At 38.8% G+C, this 18,735-nt stretch overlaps 1 protein-coding gene across 5 annotated transcripts in view; it reads right to left on the bottom strand.

The window, feature by feature from the left end:
- CNIH3 (cornichon family AMPA receptor auxiliary protein 3) overlaps window positions 1-18,735 on the bottom strand; it is a 47,695-nt gene that overhangs the window by 26,805 nt on the left and 2,155 nt on the right. The gene's annotated exons all lie outside the window — the stretch shown is intronic.

Below are 18,735 nucleotides of genomic sequence, written 5' to 3'. Positions count from 1 at the left end.
CATCTCTCCAAAGGCCAGACAACGAGCAGACTGTTCCAAAGAAAAATGACTAGCCTCTAGTCACAGTTCTAAGCAGAAAGCCAAATGGATAGCACTTCAGAAACACATACCAGGGACTGATATCACACAAAAGAGAAATTTACTTATATTAGTAAATAGTAATGTTGTACACAGCTTGCTAGAAAGAGAGTAAGGACCATCTGATTTTTTTTATTTTTATTTTTTGGATGGATGGCTGGTTGGTTTTGTTTTTTTTCCCCTTGGGGTTCCTAAATAAAACAACCCCCCCAAACTGGTTATCTGTTTATTTGCAGACCTACATCACATAACAAATTGTATCATGTTTACCAACAGTTTTTATCATTACTGTAAAAAGGGGACAAGGATTGAATGAGCAATGGATGCTGATTTACCTTTTGACTTGTATAATTTTCTCTATGATCCCACACTTCAAAACATCACAGGAAGTTTGTTCTACCACTGCCTAGCTGCACTTCTTTCTGTTGATAGAAATGTACTTGTGGGTGTTACCCAGCTAATAGAACTAAAGGTTAATAAAATTAATGGTCGCATTCTCTGGTGATTCACACCATCTGGAAATCTCATAGCTACAAGTGTAAATCAACAAGGAGTTTGCCCAGTTTAAGTACACACTCAACAGATGAGATTGTGATGACATCGTATGTTTCAGTATACCTACAACTGCAGTGATATTTATAAAAATGTGCCTCCATTACTTGCACTCTCTGTTCTCATCTCTCCAGACAACAGTTTTGAACGATGAAGTACTCACATACAATTGAACCTGAATTTTGTTATCTTTCTATATTTATACACACGTCAGACTGAAAATGTTCACCTATTAATGGCAGGAATGGATTTATGACCTCTCAATTTGAAATCACCGAGCTCTTACAGAAATACATTTTAATTTAGAATGCAATATTGGGGCTAGTGGGTAGGGTTGCTGTGTGTTTCAATTCAGTGACAGCAAAGAAGTGGGAAATTATTGCTTATTGGTATCTTAGAAAAGTTAAAATAAAACAGAACTTGATGACAACCACACTAACCACAGAACAGAACAGTAACACTTAACATATGCTTCCTTGCTACCACCCTGCCAATCCTATCCTGAAGAAACTGTCTTTAATGGCTTATTCAAATCGTTTGTCTACCCCTCTGCTCTGCTTTCACAGCACCCATACAGGCAGTTCCCAGGCTGTCTGTGAGTCAGCACATGGACAGCAAACAGACAGGTTTAGGAGCATGCTGTGCTTATATTCACTTCATGCCTGCCCATCAACTGCTGTACAGACATATTTACTGTGTTGAACCTTAATCATGTTTAAACTAAAACTATGTTGGTACAAGCTGGGTGAGCTACTTTGTTGGATTTTGTTGACCAAAAGCAGCAACAGACAAAATGTATGAGTGTCAGACAGTTAACCATTCAGAAAGAGATGAAATTGTCACTGTCTTGATCTCATGGAGCATGGGAGACCATAGGGAGATGCACAGAGTGGTAACATTGACAAAGTTATAAACAGAGAGAACAATGCTTGCCACCCAATTCTTATCATGACATTAAATGAATCTGAACAAGAATTTCAGCTTTTTGGCAAGCGTCAGAATTGCATTGTGTTCAGGTTCACAAGTTCAGTCTATGACCCACTGGAAGAGCACAGAATTATTCACCATTCATACAGTTTTACCTATAGTAAACTCTATTTCAGCAAGCCAGACACTAAAGCATATTGACTTTAAAATGCTGGAGTTGTGCAGTGTTACACATTAGAAAGCTGTTCTCATACATTCCCTCCAGTAGACATCTTTTTGGGCGTCAAAAGATCTACAATAAATCAACAGTTCTTTGCAAACAAAAATTTCAATATACTGGATATCCAAAACATATTATAGCACAGGTTAACTAATTACTAGTTACACACTCAGGGGCTGGGGAGAATACAGCTGCATGTGACAATGAATATCAGTATAATATAAACAGTTTAGAGAACAAACTGCAGGACTGGAGGATTTAAGGCAGCAGAAAGTAAAACATAACCTAGTTTGACCACGACATGGAAGTCAGAAACCATACAAACTTCCAGGGAAATGTTTTAGGCCTATTTTAATCTCCTATTTCATAAAGAAAGAGCATCTATCAATGATCTTGCACAGTTGCATTTTATTAACTAGCACAAGCAACGGGATCCTCATTTTTAGTAAAAAGATGTCTAAGTGTATATATCTGAGTTTTCAAAATTACATATTTTCTCACGGTCAGAAGAACAAGCGTTTCCAATATTTCCAATAAACTAATCCTCAAAGAAATTCCAGACGTAAGACAAAAAGAAAAATCTTGTTCCAAAATTACATATTTGCTTTGAAATTTATTTTGGTTTTAGAAAGAATAGATTATATGGCATAGTTCAATTTTCTATTGTATTTATTTTAAAGCAAGCACACTACTTAGTAGAGACTGAAATCTTTTATCTTATTTTCTAGATCAACGTATCTCGTTTGTACTACACTGAAACAGCAATGATTGTAAATATTATTAATTTATTACTACTTAATTCTCAAAACAGAATCCAGGAAAAAGTACTGGAGTGGACATCCTGGGCCATCAAGTTCAACCCCCTACTTCTGCAGACACCACAATAAAATACAAGTGATAAATACACCAATTTTATTTTAAAAACAGGGAGGAGGCATATGGTTTCCTACTTCACTGTTCCTTTTGGAAGACCATTTCCAAATCTGCTGTGAAAGCTGGGAACCTTCTCCTAAATTAAATTTGTTCACAAATAACACAAACAGTTGCCAAGACTGCTTCATTACAACAGCTACTTAGTAAAATGAGAAAGTTTTATTTTTGAAGGAACTTACATCAAAACTGGCATGATTCCAAAGACACTGCTCTTCAATTCAGGAGAAAACTCCATCCCAGCTCATGCTAGCTGACATTCATACAAACCCACTCATATGCATGCAAATCTTGTGCATTACAGTACTTGCACAAGAATAAGAATTAATAACAGAGCTAAGTGACATTGGCACTGTATCTCTACTTCAAGTTTCTCCTTAAATGAATGAATTAACTCTTGGATACCTGGAGCTTTTTGTCCTGACACCTGCCTGATAGAAACTAAATCTAATCAATCCCTTTTTTTTGGATAAGTCAAAACCTCTTTCTTGACAAATTTCCATAAGAGCCTTTATACAAAAGTTACATGTCTAATTATCCCCGTATTATTAACCCCTCACTTCTAAGAGCAATGATAAGAAGGAAGGTCCTTATGAACAACAGAAAAGGGCCATGAACTGTGTGGTAGCACAATAACAAGTGGCAGAGAAATTAAAAATGTTGAAATAAAGTTCCTTTTTCAGGCTTCACATGGCTATCCAGTAGGCTAAGCACTCTCTGGGTGAAGGGACATCACACTCTCCCATTGCTGATGTAAGCAGAGACTGACTCCAAAAATAACTGTGTGTCTATGGCTGAATCCCAAGAGGAAGAGGTGTCCCTAACAGAGAAGCACAGCAGGAATTTAATCTGAAGATGCCTCATAAGGCAGAGAAATCCACCTTGCAAGTCAGTCTGTGGCAAAAAAAGACAAGAAAAGCTGCTCATTGATACACATATGACTGCATCTTAGAATCATAGAATCATACAGGTTTGATTCTCTAGAGGTCCTAGAAAAAGACCTCTAGGATCAAGTCCAACCACTAACCTAGCACTGCCAGGTCTACCACTAAACCATGCCTCTTAGCACTGCATCTACGTGTCGTTTGAATACTACCAGGGATGGTGACTCAGCTACTTCCCTGGGCAGCCTGTTCCTATGTCTCACAACCCCTTCAGTGAAGAAATTTTTCCTGATATCCAACCTAAACCTCCCCTGGAGCAACTTGAGGCCATTTCCTCCAGTCCTATCACTTGTTGCTTGGGAGAAGAGACCAACCCCCAACTTGATACAACCTCCTTTCAGGTAGATGTAGAGAGCAATAAAGTTTCCCCTGAGCCTCCTTCTCTCCAGGCTAAATAACCCCAGTTCCCTCAGCCACTCCTCATAAGACTTGTTCTTGAGACCCTTCACCAGCTTCGTAGCCCTTCTCTGGACATGCTCCAGGGCCTCAATGTCCTTCTTGTAATGAGGGGACCAAAGCTGAACACAGTACTCGAGGTGCAGCCTCACCGGAGCCAAATACAGGAGGACAATCACCTCCCTGGTCCTGTTGCCCACACTATTTCTGAAACAAGCCAGGATGCCGTTGGCCTTCTGGGCCACCTGGGCACACTGCCGGCTCATGTTGAGGCGAGCATCAATCAGCACCCCCAGATCCTTTTCCTCTGCACAGCTTTCCAGCCACTCTGCCCCAAGCCTGTAGTGCTGCATGGGGTTGTTGTGCCCCAAGTGCACAACCCAGTACTTAGCCTTGTTAAAGTTCATACAGTTGGCCTCAGCCCATCAGTCCAGCCTATCCAGATCCCTCTGCAGAGCCCTCCTGCCCTTGAGCAGATCAACACTGCTGCCCAACTTGGTGTTGATCTTAACAGCTTTAGTTTGATTAGAAAGTGCTTGAGCGGAGAGACCTGATGCAGCCCTGCTTTCTATTCCTGCATCAAAACCACATTGCAGAAATTTACATATGGCAGGTGCAGGAACAGTCTCAAAAGTCAGTGTAGCTTTTGAATTAGTAACAGAATTCAATACATCATTTAGAAATTGGAAAGAGTTTTATATTGACATATAACACCACTGCTATTTATGGATGTCGGTATCCCTTATTTAAGGATAAAGACACCCAAAGATATGCTGAAGTATGATTCTTTAGACAGCAGCTCAGATTCAGGAGAACAGGGAAAGCCCCACAGGCCCAATGCCTATGCTATTTGTACTTCAGAGTTTGTACTTCAGACAAGGAATTTAGTAATGAAGTTAATAAATATTGCCTTCCTAGTTTGTAGACCAAGCTTTCAGAGGACAGCTTTAGCTGCCAGTGACAGGCAAAAACAACGCATCACCTGTGTCTTTTTGTAGTAGGCAGAATTCTACAAAATCTGTGTAAGTTTAAACTTGTACACCTTTAAAATGTACTGGATAAATTCAGGAAAAAAAATGTTAAGCTTAGATATTACTAATGTTGTAATTTTACATGGATATATTATCCAAATAGGTGATATATAACTCCACATTGCATGTTAGTACCAAAGAATAAACCTTTAATACTTGCTTATCCATGACAACCTTTCCTTTATTTGACTGTTTTTAACTGCTTATCTCTGAAGCACAGCAAGAGCTCTCATATTTGTAACAGCACTTCCCCATTAGCCAGATGGGCATTTCAGTCAACGTCTCAATATTATCTCATATGATTTAGTTCCCTGCCATTCTCTGTATGATCTCAGCTACAAACCCACCTGCTATTTTAAGTTGCCATATTGGCACACATCTGCATCTTAATTTTATTTAAAGTGAGTCTTATATCTCTCTGGAAGTTGCAATTACATAATCAATGAAGCAAGGACAGGACATAAAGCAAAATAACTTGTAGTGATCTTTGCATTGTCAAGTATAATTTTAGTGGAAACCACCTTCCTGACTTTCAGTTATTATGAAGAGCTCTTCTCACCTTCAATAGAGTGACAGAATGCAGTTTCTTAAAATGATTATTAAAATTGCGTGAATGGATGGGTAACGTGCCTCAAAAGTCAAATAATTTTATCTTTTTTTTCCTTCATATTTTATTCTTTGCTTGTTAAAGAATTTGCTTGCTTTATTCTTTTCTTGTTTCTTTTGTTAAATATCAATATCTTTAAAAAAAAATAAAAGCTCAAGTCTTCGTTTTCATTGTATCTGCCCATGTAGCTCAGTAGCTTCCCAGACCACTCCACCTGAAATGTTGGTTTTGATGAGAATCTTAATGCTCCAGCCAAGCAAAGTGCAGAGAGGAAAGTGAGATGAAAGGCAATCCTTTCTTCCTATACCTCTCCCCAAAAGTATTTATTTTTCTGAATGTTACACTTATTGATTCACCACATTTATCAGTAAAAATAAATGATAATAATAATCCTTTGCAGTTATAAATCTTCCTGCAAGGCGGTGAAGGCCTTAACAAATGCTAGGAAAGTATCATTACCATTTTTAATACAAGGGGAAAAATGAAACTTGGAAGTTACGTCATTTACAGAAACGATGGCAGAAGAAACAGCCTTCAGATTTCTGCACCACATCAAATGATTGGGGAAACAAAGAATACTGTCAGTGGACTAATAACATATGAGAAGTGAAACTATGCATTTCTGGCTGATTATTATACTGTCATTCATCTCTATAGCGCTGCATTGCTTTAAGCAGTGCCTTTCTAGATTAAGATTGCAAAGGGTTTTAAATCACTCAAGGGTAGAAAATTGTTCTATTCGTCAGATTTAGCAGTAATAATCGTATGGCATTTCTTTGCTCTACTTAACTTGAATTTCATATGCTGCTACTATTAAACAGCTCTCCATGCAGAAATCTGAACACATTGCTAATGCAAACAAAGCTCTTGTGGCTCCATCCAGGGCTGCACAAATATAAACTGAGCAACCAGTTTTCATCTTTTTATTGAAATTTCATTAGTAAGGCAGTATTACATTTAGGCCAATACAACTTAAACTATTTAAGGTCTAACTGGATGTTTAAGATAACTTAACAGTCATTAAAATCTTACTGCAACTTCTGAAGTATTTAAGCCAGATCCTAAGTCTTTTCCAATAGAAATTTCTTATGTAAAATTAAAAACATGCAGTCTCTATTCCACAAACACAATTCAAAAGGCTTTCCCATCTACCTATGGAAATATAGAGATATGATTATACTATTGTAGTGGGTTTATGTGGCAAGGTTTTGGTAGCAGGGGGCTTCAGGGGTGGCTTCAGTGAGAAGAATCCAGAAGCTGCCCTATGGTAGATAAGAGCCAGTTTCAGCTGGCTCCAAAGGGACCCACTGCTGCCCAGAGGTGAGCCAATATGGGATGTTGTTGCACCTCTGTGAGAACATATTTAAGAAAGGGAAAAAAACTGCTGCACAACAGCAGCTGGGAGAGAGGGCTGAGAAGCAGCCCTGCAGCCCCCCAGGTCAGTGCAGCAGGAGGGCAGGAGGTGCTCCAGGCAGGCAGCAGCAGTTCCCCTGCGGCCTGTGGAGAGGCCCCTGGTGGAGCAGGCTGTCCCCCTGCAGCCCACAGGTCCCACACGGAGCAGATCTCCACGCTGCAGCCCGTGGAGGAGCCCCCGGTGGAGCAGGTGGATGTGGCCTGGAGGAGGCTGCGGCCCATGGAGAGCCCCCGCAGGAGCAGGCCCCGGGCCGGAGCTGCAGCCCGTGGAGAGGAGCCCACGCAGGAGCAGGGGGGCTGGGGGGAGCTGCCACCCGTGGGGGACCCGTGCTGGAGCAGTTTGCTCCTGGGGGATGGACCCCGTGGTACGGAGCCGTGTGGGAGCAGTGCTTGAAGAGCTGCTGCCTGTGGGCAGCCCACAGAGGATTAGTTCGGGAAGGACGGCATCCCATAGGGGGGACCCCACAGTGGAGCAGGGGCAGAGAGTGACCATGAAGGAGCGATGGAGATGAAGCGTCAGGGACTGACCGCAGCCCCCATTCCTTTGCGTCAGTCGGGGGGAGGAGGTGGAAGAGGGTGGATGGGGGTGAAGGTGTTTTTAGTTTCTTTTCTTTGTTTCTTCTCTAACTTGTTAGTAATAGCTAATAAATTGCATTAATCTTCCTATGGTGAGTCTGTTTTGCCCTTCGCAATAATTGCTGAGTGATCTCCCTGCCCTTATCTCAACCCTTGAGCCCTTTTCATCATATTTTTCTCCCCCTTTCCCTTTGAGGAGGGGGAGTGAGAGAGCAGTTGTGGTGGAGCTCAGCTGCCCACCTAAGTAAAACCACCACAACTATGCTAATTAAATATTGATAAAAATCCATAGAAGGCTCTCCTGCCGAGAGCACATGCACAGATATCCTAGTCTGCATTTGTATAGTCACACCACTGTATTCCCCTGCACAAACAAAAACTGTGTGGATGGACAAAAACTAAAAACCATATAGATGGACAAAAGTAGTAGTATTGTTTCAGTTATGCGAGGTCAGATCTCCAAGCACGCAGAGAGGTGCAGAGAAACCACTAAGAATAATCATTTGGCAGTCACTCGGAAGTCCACGTATTAGTAAAAGAAAGAAAAACTCCAACCATGTTGTGAAAAAGACGGAAATTTATCTTCAGGAATACAAGCATACTGTGCAGAGTTTTGAGTACTTTGAATGGAAAGTTACTATCTCAGTGCATTACTGGCTATTATAATGGCAACCCTGCAGACAACAATTTGAAAAAGTAAACCTCATTTCTGAATGTTAAGAATACAGTTGTTGTTATTAGTTTTGACAAAACCACCGGGGAAAAAAAAAAAAAAAAAAGAAAAAAAAAACACCTCAGCAGCTGCAAAATTCTGTTGGGAACATGATGTTCCCAGAAGGATGATTTGATAAGCATCTATTGACAGATTTCTACAACTGCTATGAAATGGGTGTTTTAAACTCACCTCATTCAACTGCAAGGAGAAACAGTTTTACTGTCTAACAACAGGATTCTGGACACAGATTTCACTTTCTCATCACAATCACTGAAATATGTTCCCCTGCTATCCTGAAACTGAGATGTGCCAACCCTCTCACATTCACGAAAGAGGAAGAAGTTCCACCTATTACCCACTTACAGAGTTCAGAGATCACCTGTGCTTGTATCACAACTGTACATCCACTCCCTGACTTTCAGTCTAGACCAGCTGAAATTCAGACAGGAAAAAAAAAAAAAAGCTTTGTGCAGATAAACTGCAGTTCGTTAAGAGGAGAAAGACAAGCAAGCAAGCTGTACAGGAGAGATGATGCTAATACAGCTGTACAGAGCCTGTTTCTGAATAGGCTAATAGTTTTGCTCCCTGCAGCTAGAACACGTTTCAAAACAGACCTCAAGTGGAGGAGGAATTTTTAAGGTGAAAAGTGCCATGTTTCCCCCACCCCCTCTAAGATTTCATTATTTTGTCACAATTCATTCCTTTTAAAACTTTGGTACTGCTTTTAGTACAGTGAAACAGAAAGCAGAAGAAAAAAAACAGTTCAGAAAGCAGCAGTATTCTGTGAATGAAATGCACCAGGATATATCCTCTTGATATTTCTTAAGGGACAAAAAATATTGTTAATAATATTAAGCAAAGATGAACAAACAAAAATTTTCAATTAATTTCAAAACTGATGAATACACCACATTGTTCTGAGAAAAAAAAAAAAAAAAGGAAAAAAAAAAGCTTACATGTATTTGTACCTGGAAATGTATTACTTAAGTTACTCTGCGGCAAAGGGAACTGAATACTAATCTTCCACACTCCTTGTGCTTTCAATGCAAGCAGGCCGCTAATATTCTGCTCTGCGTATGTTCTCCTCCTTCTACACGCAATGGAGTATTTCACGTGGACTTTCTAAAACAATCATTTTTTTCCATTTAGGTAACAAGATCAAAACCCCTTAAACACATTAGAATCTAACCATTCTGATTCTTCAGTTCAGCACCAAAAATCCAAAGATCCGTTAGCATCACCAACAACAAATTGACATGTCATGTCAGGAGTGTTGTCACTTGTTAGTTTGGCACTAAGTCGATATGTTAGATTGGCCTATCTTGAAAAACAATCTGTTACAGAGTGGATTCCCAGACCTCTCAAACAACCAAGGTGAGAAGAAAACAGCATAATTTTATATCCAGGCTCTGGAGAAACTGGAGAACTCATCTTTCAACACAAGAGACAGAGGTCTACTTTGCCCTTGCTTCTCTTTACGCTAAACGCCACACCAGCTAAGGAAGTGCAATAAAAAATGAAACAACTAAGATGTATTGCTCATTACCTCTATGTCACTGATTCAATACTAGAGCTTTGTACATCTTGTACATGTATAGGCTAAATTCTGCACTACCCAGCTTTCTCCACACCAAACCAGGAACAGGCTAGACATGGGTTGGTGAAAGGCTTGATACACAAGGTTGGCCAGAAAGGTAAGCTAAAAGGAAGGTTGGTAGCCTGGTCACATTGGACCGACAGTGTGTTAATTCTGGCTGGAGACAGTATAACTGGCTAACTATAGATACGAGAGGAAGTATTCTTCTGTCCCTGTTTTTCCTCAAAATTACAAATCGCTTGTCATCTACCCCATCTTAAATGTAATGTGCTCCCATGATATGTTTTCACTTGCCTTTTTATTCTTATCAAACCTACAGCACGGGGAAAATGGAAGTAAAAAGACACAGACATGTTAAAGTCACAAAGCTCTGCTTCATAAATTATTCTTGAAAGGAACTGAAGCACATTTTCTATTAGTTAACAGCACAAAGCTGATAATCATAAAGCTAGGAATAAACAGGATATTTCTGCAGAATAATTTTAGGGAAAGGGTAGTAATACACCAGAATAGATACAACTAGAAAAAATATTTGCTCCAAAGAAGGAGGTAAGAGAATGAGATCAAAAGACAAGATTTTTGTTTCAATATGAGTAAGATGAAAGTAATAAATAAGAGACTTGTGAGTCGGCTACTGCTGTCTCTAGCAAGTTTCCAATCTTATCATCCCACCCCAACGTATTGTATTACTTAATTTTCAAAGATTCATATATATGGTTACAAATCACCATTTTGAGATTTTTGTTTTGTTACATGCACTCTTTTTCAGGTCAATTTTCTCCTCAGTGGTGTCAATTTATTGTACAAAAATTGTTGTTTGGGAGAAGTATCTTCCCCCACTCCTTATGTTGAGTTCTCTTGCATTTCCTCACAGGTTTCACATTGCTGCTGCTGCCTCTTTTCCCTCTGTCATGTTCTCCATTCTCACTAGCAGTGGTTTATGTACATTCACCAAAACCCACAAAATGCATAAGCACACCTGGGTTCTGTTGCTAATAAATCTGTTCAAGCATGTCATGTATTACACCATACCCACACAGAAGACTCATTACACAGGCTGCCCAAAAATGTCCACCGTCTGAATTCAACCATACCTTCTGGATTCAGCCAGCCTTCTCTTCTCAAATAATTGTTCCCCAAGCAAGAATTTTGTATTTTCAATCATCCTTCTTTTTGTCTATTACTCATACATATACCCTCTTTTGATCTTTCGTTCATATTTTTCTCCCTTGAGTCCTACTTCCCTTAGTCCCACTTTCCTTCTTCCCACACCATTTTTCTTAACCATTACCTACTCAACCATGGGGTCCTACCAATGCTGTCTCAGAAAGGAGCCTATTATGGGGTAGCAGGCAGAAATGCTGATGATCTGCATTTTCTGCCTGCAAATGGCACAGCAGAAGCCCAGCTAGACCACCAAGAGGCAGGACAAGAGAACAAGAGGTTTTCAAGCAGGTGGCATCAGGCAGGAATGACCAGGTTCAAGATCTCCCCAGATTTTCTCTCCCATAAAGAGGCCAGGCAGAACCTAAAGGAAGTAACTCTGAAGCTCAGACACACACACCAGGCACGTGTTTGTGATTGCAGAAATAAGGCATGGGGAAGGGATGCAGTAGTAATGCAGTTGTTTTTGCAGAAATAAGGTGAGGGGAAGGGATACAGCAGTAATGAAGTTGTGTTTGCAGAAATAAGGCAAGGGGAAGGGATACAGCAGCCAGTAAGAAGGATCAAGCATTTAGAGTAAAATAATCAAACAGCAACACTATTATCTTGCCTCATCTGTTCACATACCTTGCTACGAAACTGACTAGTTTAATTATAAGAGCATGACTAAGGATAAGGACAGATTTCAGCATAGATCCAAACACACCTGCCATTTAAAAAAAATCAACAAATCAATTTTCTAAAGGATCTAATAGTGTTTAGGTAATAGCAGACCAACTCTGAAGCACATGTTTTTGATTAATTTTTGGTCAAATTGATCTTCATGGAGCCTTCATTATGCTTGCTTATAAATACCCATTCTGTGAATGTACAAAACAGTTTATATTTACATGGTGATACAAATAACTTTAGCAAGAACTCTTAACAGGATAAAATAATAATGCAACAGAAGATTGACTAAACAATCAAACACTTGAAACAGTGACTCATAGCATAAAGATGGCTGGCATTTAAATGCATTCAAAAATCAAATGTCATTACAACAAAAAAATGGCGCTTTATCAACAATGCCTGGCACTTGCACAGCAACTGTTATCAGATAATTACAAAGACTATAACTTACTAATTCTCACCATTTTACTGTAGATCTTCCCAGTTATTGGACTCCAGTTACTCCCATGATGTGCTTAGTTTTCCAGCTCTATTAAAAAAATAAAATCTAGCTCTGATAGCTAGAATATGACACAGCCTCCAAAAGCTTAGAAATACGAAAGGACGCACAACCAATCCAAAAGTACTTTATGATCTATTGCATACGTGAGGAGCTCCAGGCAATGTTCTATGGAACAACTCCTTGAAGGCATCATTTTTTCATCTCCTCTATGTTCTGCTTCATGTGCTCACTTTATCAAAACGGTAGGTGCAAGTTCAGCAGTCCTTCAGTATCTTAAAGAGAAAACCTGCTTCCATTATAAATGTTTTGTGATTTTCCAGCGCCTTTTAATATAAATTTTTACAACATTCCTAAAATAAATCCTTGCTTTATACAGTAACATTTTTTTTTCAATGGGAAGTGAAGAAAAATATACAGACCCTTGTCCTGCTATGACAAGGTGCATTGATGTTCCTTTGAGTTTTCATGGGCACACAGTGAAACACTAAGCAAGATGGAGATGCTGTGTCCCAGCAGAAAAATTTTGTACCCAGACAGGGGAGATAGGGAAAAGATAGGCAGATTACAAGGTGAAAACTGGCTACACCATCAGGCTGAAATGGTAGTGGTCACTGGTTTAACGTCTGCCATTAGGGCTGCCCAGCTACGATTGGAGCTACTCAGGGATCAATACTGCATCAAGTCTTGTTTGGCATCTTCATTGATGACTTGGAAGATGAGAGACGGAGCAAATTTGCAGGGGACACCATGCTGGGGAGGATCAGTTGACACACTGGAGGCTACAGCTGCCACTCAGAGTGGCCTTGACAAGCTGGACGAATGGGCCAGTGAAAGCCTCATGATGGTCAACCAAGGCAACTGCAAAGTCCTGTTCATGGGACACACTATCCACACGTAACATTATAGCCTGCCAGCAACCCAGCAGAAAAGGATCTGGCCATTCTGGTGGACAAAAGAGGGTTGCGTGCACAAGGAGAGACTGAGGGAAGTGGTTTTGGCTGTGGGGTAGGAGATCAAATTACTGTGTTCATTTTCCCAGGGTGGGTTTGACAGAAGTCAGCACAAAGGTTTTCTCAGGGGTGTGCACCATGAGACCGAGAGACAAAAGTCAGAAGTTGCACGCACAGAAGTTGCAACTGTGTGTAATAAAATACATGTTCACAGTGAGAGTGGTCAAGTACTGGAACAGGCTCCTGGAAAAGCTGTGGAGTCTCTGTCTGCAGAGGAATTCACAACTCAACCGGGCAAGGACTTGAGCAGCCTGGCCCAACTTTGAAATTAGGCCTGCCTTGAAGAAGAGATGTGACTAGGTGATTTCCTAAGTCTCTCCCAATCTAAATCTTTTTATGAGTTGATATTGTTTCTTTGAACAGGAAGGGGACATTTCTGAAGGTGTAATTATTACCCAAGGAACACAGGAACCATCCTGTTAATAAAATTGCACCTTGCTCTCTGAATAGCATCATGGCCACAAGTCAAAAAAAAAAAAATGGAATTTCCAACTGTAAAACACTGGAACATGTTAATCTTGTAAATAAAATACTATTTGACATTTGTCTGCTTTTACCTCATGAACAGACTCTGTCCTGTGACGTTAGGTGACTATCCCTTTGAAGAATGGCAATAACAACAACAGTATTTACTTGTTTCATATTGGAAAGACTCTGTTTCCACAGAAAGCGGATGTGTTTTCAAAACCACCAACCTACAAACCAGTAAGTCCCTCAGTATCCCCTGCTTTTAATTCCTGTGAGACACAGTTTGCTTGCCCGGTGGAGTCACCGCTAGCTGTCAGCAACAACACTGATTATAAATGAACTGCATGTCAGAGACACTGAGGAAGAGGAATAGGTCAAAGAGATATCTAGATTCTCATTCTCTGCTCAGCTTCCTCCTCTTCTTTCTGAAAAACATTCTGATAGAAGGACATTCATGCTGGGAGGGGTGAAGGGGGCAAGGGAAGCAACTCAGCCAGAAGTCTGAGTGTTGAATTTTAAGGGTGATTGAACATAGTATTTGGTGACTGAATATACAAATGTATGTAATAAGAGCTAAAACCTCATGCCTCAGACTCAATCAAGAGAGTGGCACTCACAGTCTGATGAAATACGACAGCTATATTGCCATGCTTATCAACAAGCATAGCAATTGAAAAAAGCACTACAAATATATTATTTGCCAATTTTGAGATAAAATCCCTTTAGTAAGTAGATTTTCCAACTAACCTTATGATTAACAACAAATAAAAACAAACAAACAAAATGGATATGTGACAATCAAATAACATTGAAACAGTCCTCTGCACATTTTTGAAGGAGGGAAGCACAAGACTCCACAGAGTAATTCATTGTATGTAGATAAGGGAGTCACTGTGACTTGTGAAGCATCTGGAGTTACGACCAGTGCCAACCATTTACAATACAAAACCTTTCTCCAAATAAATCTCATCATGACAATTCCAGTATATAGAGAGATCCTTTTTAATCTTTTTACAGCTTTTAAATCTGTGGTAGAGCCAAAGACTTATACCATTTTTTAATTAATACTTAAGTATGACAAGGCGACTAAACTGAAATATATTTACTTTTCAATACATATTTTGTTAAGTAGCCTAAGCTGCCTGGCCTGGTATCTGTCTGTCAGCATTAATGTGACTAACTTCTGAAAGCAACGTGTAAGGGAGCTGTCAAGCTATGTTATAGCCAGACACATCAGACTTATTCCTTAAGCTGTCGTGACTATGAAACCTTCAGGGACAATGTGCTCAGTCGCTTAGATAGAGAAGAAAAATTCTTCAAGAAATATGTATAACGTAACAACAGTGTTTGTGTTCCTGCTCCTCAAACCTTAATTTCATTCTATTTTTAATCATGTAATTATCCGATATTCTCAGAAAACTGAATTAATGACTCATTAAAGTACAGAACTGAACTTCAATGACTGAAAGAATATTCAAGCTCAACCAAGTCTGTAAGGAAATTACTTTCTTTTCAAGGCAGGATCTAAAGTATTGTAAGGAGGTTAAAATGAGCTGACCAGCAGCCTTTGCTGAAGAGAAGTACAGGTTCAAGTGAGCTTACAGCTCTTTTACTGGACTCTGATAGAACAGCCAGCTATCCTCCAAACCACAGTTACAGATAAAATAAGCTACTGATACACAGAGAAAACTGATATACTAGCCACCAGTTTGTGGCCAAAGTGCTTTGCTCAAGTGAATTTGCCCTCAGCACAAGCTTTAAATAATTATCTTGTGTGCTTTTTACTTATCTTTAGAAATAAGGTTAAACAATTTATCAAAAATTAAGCTAACAATTTTATGAGGAAGCCTAAGTGAGATAGATACTGAATATTCACCAAATTCCATTTATGTAACTCTTGGAGAGCTTTCAAATTTTTCTACCTACACTACTGCAAATTGAGTACTGATAAAATACAGTCCACATCAGCAGGACCATAAAGTGAAAAATAACAGAAGTGGCAACGTCTTCTACGTACATAGCACCTTCTGTTGGAAAGCAAAGACATTTTATGGATATATGTGAAAAGATGTCATGCAGTACTTGGAGTTCAGTTCTATTATCCACACTTAGTAAATGAGAAACAATGAACAGAAAATTTAAGCCATCTGCTAAACATAACAAACAAAGCCAATAGAGGAAACAGCACACCACATAGTTTCCAATGGTTTCCTTCCTTGATATTCTCAAAAAAAAGGAACTAATTAAAAACTAAAAGTCCATCTTAGCCTACAATACTTTTTTCAGTCACTGCCTCCCACTGGTTTTAAATATAACTGTGATCTGGTAACTGTTAATTCAGGACAGAGTCATATGAAGGTAGTTTATTAGCATTAACACTGTCCTCAAACTCCAAAAGGATAAATAAACAAAGCAAAAAATATATACTCTGCTATTTTATTCTTCTTATTATTACATTTAAGTAACTATCACAGATTTCAGCACACGTTACTCTTGCCATGACACAATTGTTTCTAGAATCAATTGAATTCACAATTATATTGAAGAACTGCATAAGCCCAGCTGATATGGTACAACTCCTTAGGCCAGCACCATTCATTTTTTCACTGGCCTAATACTCCTAATACTTTCTGGCAATCCTTAAGTACTACTGGTTATTAAGCAATTGCACACATTCACAGATACACTAGTATTAGTTCAAAGAGATGGCCCACCATTTGAATTCATTTTTCAAACAGTAATGTCCTTGCTACTTTGTTTTGTTGTGGTGTTATGAAATGGAACACTTTGAAAAGCTCTTTTCATAAAGCTTTCCTTAAAATAACAAATCTCAAAACAGATAATTTCACCTTAAAATATGAAGAAAGGGAAGGACTCTCTTACATGTAGTCAGATTACCCCAAAACAATGTATTTGTAGAGAATAATAGTGCTGCAAGACTTTGTACAAGTATGTCCTATATTAAGTGACAACACATAAACCAGAATTTGGTCACTTTCAGTCAACTTCAATTCAGACATAACTGAAATCAATGGAGCTATACTAGAAAAGAACGTGGTATGTCAAATCTTACTGGGAGTTCAAAAAGACCTGACGTGGCTCGCCTAAATGTTAAAAGGATGCTAAATCTTAGTTAAAATAGTTTAGGAATGGAGTAAAACTGCTTATGTAATTAAAATGCTGTTTATAAAGAGCAACAAGAATAGCTGAAGATAGCAAAACAAAGTGTCTGTGATGTTTAGTAAGAAGGCCATACACTCTGTTCTTGAGTTTACAGCACAATCAGGTGCAGATATGTCATTATGCAGCTGACAGACCAAATCCTGCTGTTAGCTGTACCACACGACCCCACCAAAATACGCTCAGCTGTATTAGCCCAACAGAGAGGACACCTTGGTCAATATACATGTAAATGATACCACAGCTAGTAATGCAAATAAAGTGCTATCGAAACTTCATTTCTGAAACAGCTTACAGTCACATGCAGTATCTCTATGCGTGTATATCTTTTTTTTTCCCCTCACAAGATATTTGCTCACTGAAGTTTTCTTAGCATTTTGACGCTAACTTCTTTTGAAGACAATCTCATTTAACTGATACACATTTGGCGAATATTGCTTCAAGTACAATCAACTTTACTAAACTGTGTAGCTATGAGAACTCAAACACAACACATTTAGACCTCAGACGAAAAAGTTTTATTAAATTTTGAAACATCTAATTCATAGAGTTATGCAAAGTTTACTCCAAACACCAGAAACAGCCTATATAATGTTTGAAACAGCCTATATAATTCTGTAATGGGAATGTAAGGCTTTATTAAATTCCACAGGATTGTTAGAAGAAACCAAGCAGAAAGATCACCATTCTCTACTAAATTCTCTAGCACTTTTCCACAACAGTGACACAAAAGTATAGATTTCTACATGATTTTTTAGTGTTGTGTCATTACAGATGGAGGTAATGTGATCACTGAACAATCTATACGTTTGAGAAATTCCCACACCACAGAAGCTTTTATTGAACCTATTACATCTATAGTAATAAAAACTATCACTCTTATAAAATCCATCTGACTACTGAGTAGGAAGAAAATGAGATTTTATTTGAGCCACTGTTAATTCATTCCAAATAACTGCCCAAATTTCAGTCAGATTCTGGTCTGAACAACATGAAGTCCAAATGTTGCATTTTATACTTGTCCTTTAAAATAACATACAAAATAAAACAACATACAAAATGTAAATGCAGGTTCAGTCTTAGAACCCTGTAATCTTTCAATGTGATGAGATGCTCAGATTAATCAGCACTTTGTTCTTAGTAACAAAACATTAAAAAGAAAAAAAAAGCATTTTAACAGAAAAATGTAATATTTTAAATCCTCCGCTGCCGTTATGAGAAACTATTTAAAATATGTCAACTGTCCCTTGCAAATATATTACAGAAAAAAATAAAGATGAAAATCTGGTTGCAGGGAAAGAGTAGGAGTTTTGTTTCCTGGGAAGATTTTCACAATGAGATGTTTAAGGTAAAAGAAACTCCTATGACTCAATACATAAGCTACATGTCAGACTACATTTAAGAAGAAATCAGGAACCAAATTATAACAGTTCTTATAGAAAGGACAATAGAAATTGTTTTGTAATAGGTATGCTTGAAAATTTGTTCTAGCAGGGTGTTCTATCTGTTATTCTATGACCTTCACACAAACCATGCACTTCAATAGGATTATCTATTTATAACAGGAGTACCAATTCTTGCTCTATTACAGTAGAATGGTGTTTCCAGCCATTTTCAATTTCAGTCCCTCAATAATTTTACAATGGATGTGAGAAACATGCGCCATACACATAAGCCTATTGACAAAGGGTTTCTTTTCTTCTTTACTTCTTACAGATCTCTGTAAATAATGGATTGCTCTCCATGGGTTTAC

Source organism: Anser brachyrhynchus (assembly GCF_964034855.1).
Source record: "Anser brachyrhynchus genome assembly, chromosome: 3".
Taxonomy (NCBI): domain Eukaryota; kingdom Metazoa; phylum Chordata; class Aves; order Anseriformes; family Anatidae; genus Anser; species Anser brachyrhynchus.
The sequence above is the reverse complement of the archived record's forward strand: the minus strand, read 5'-3'. Positions and strand labels throughout refer to the sequence as shown.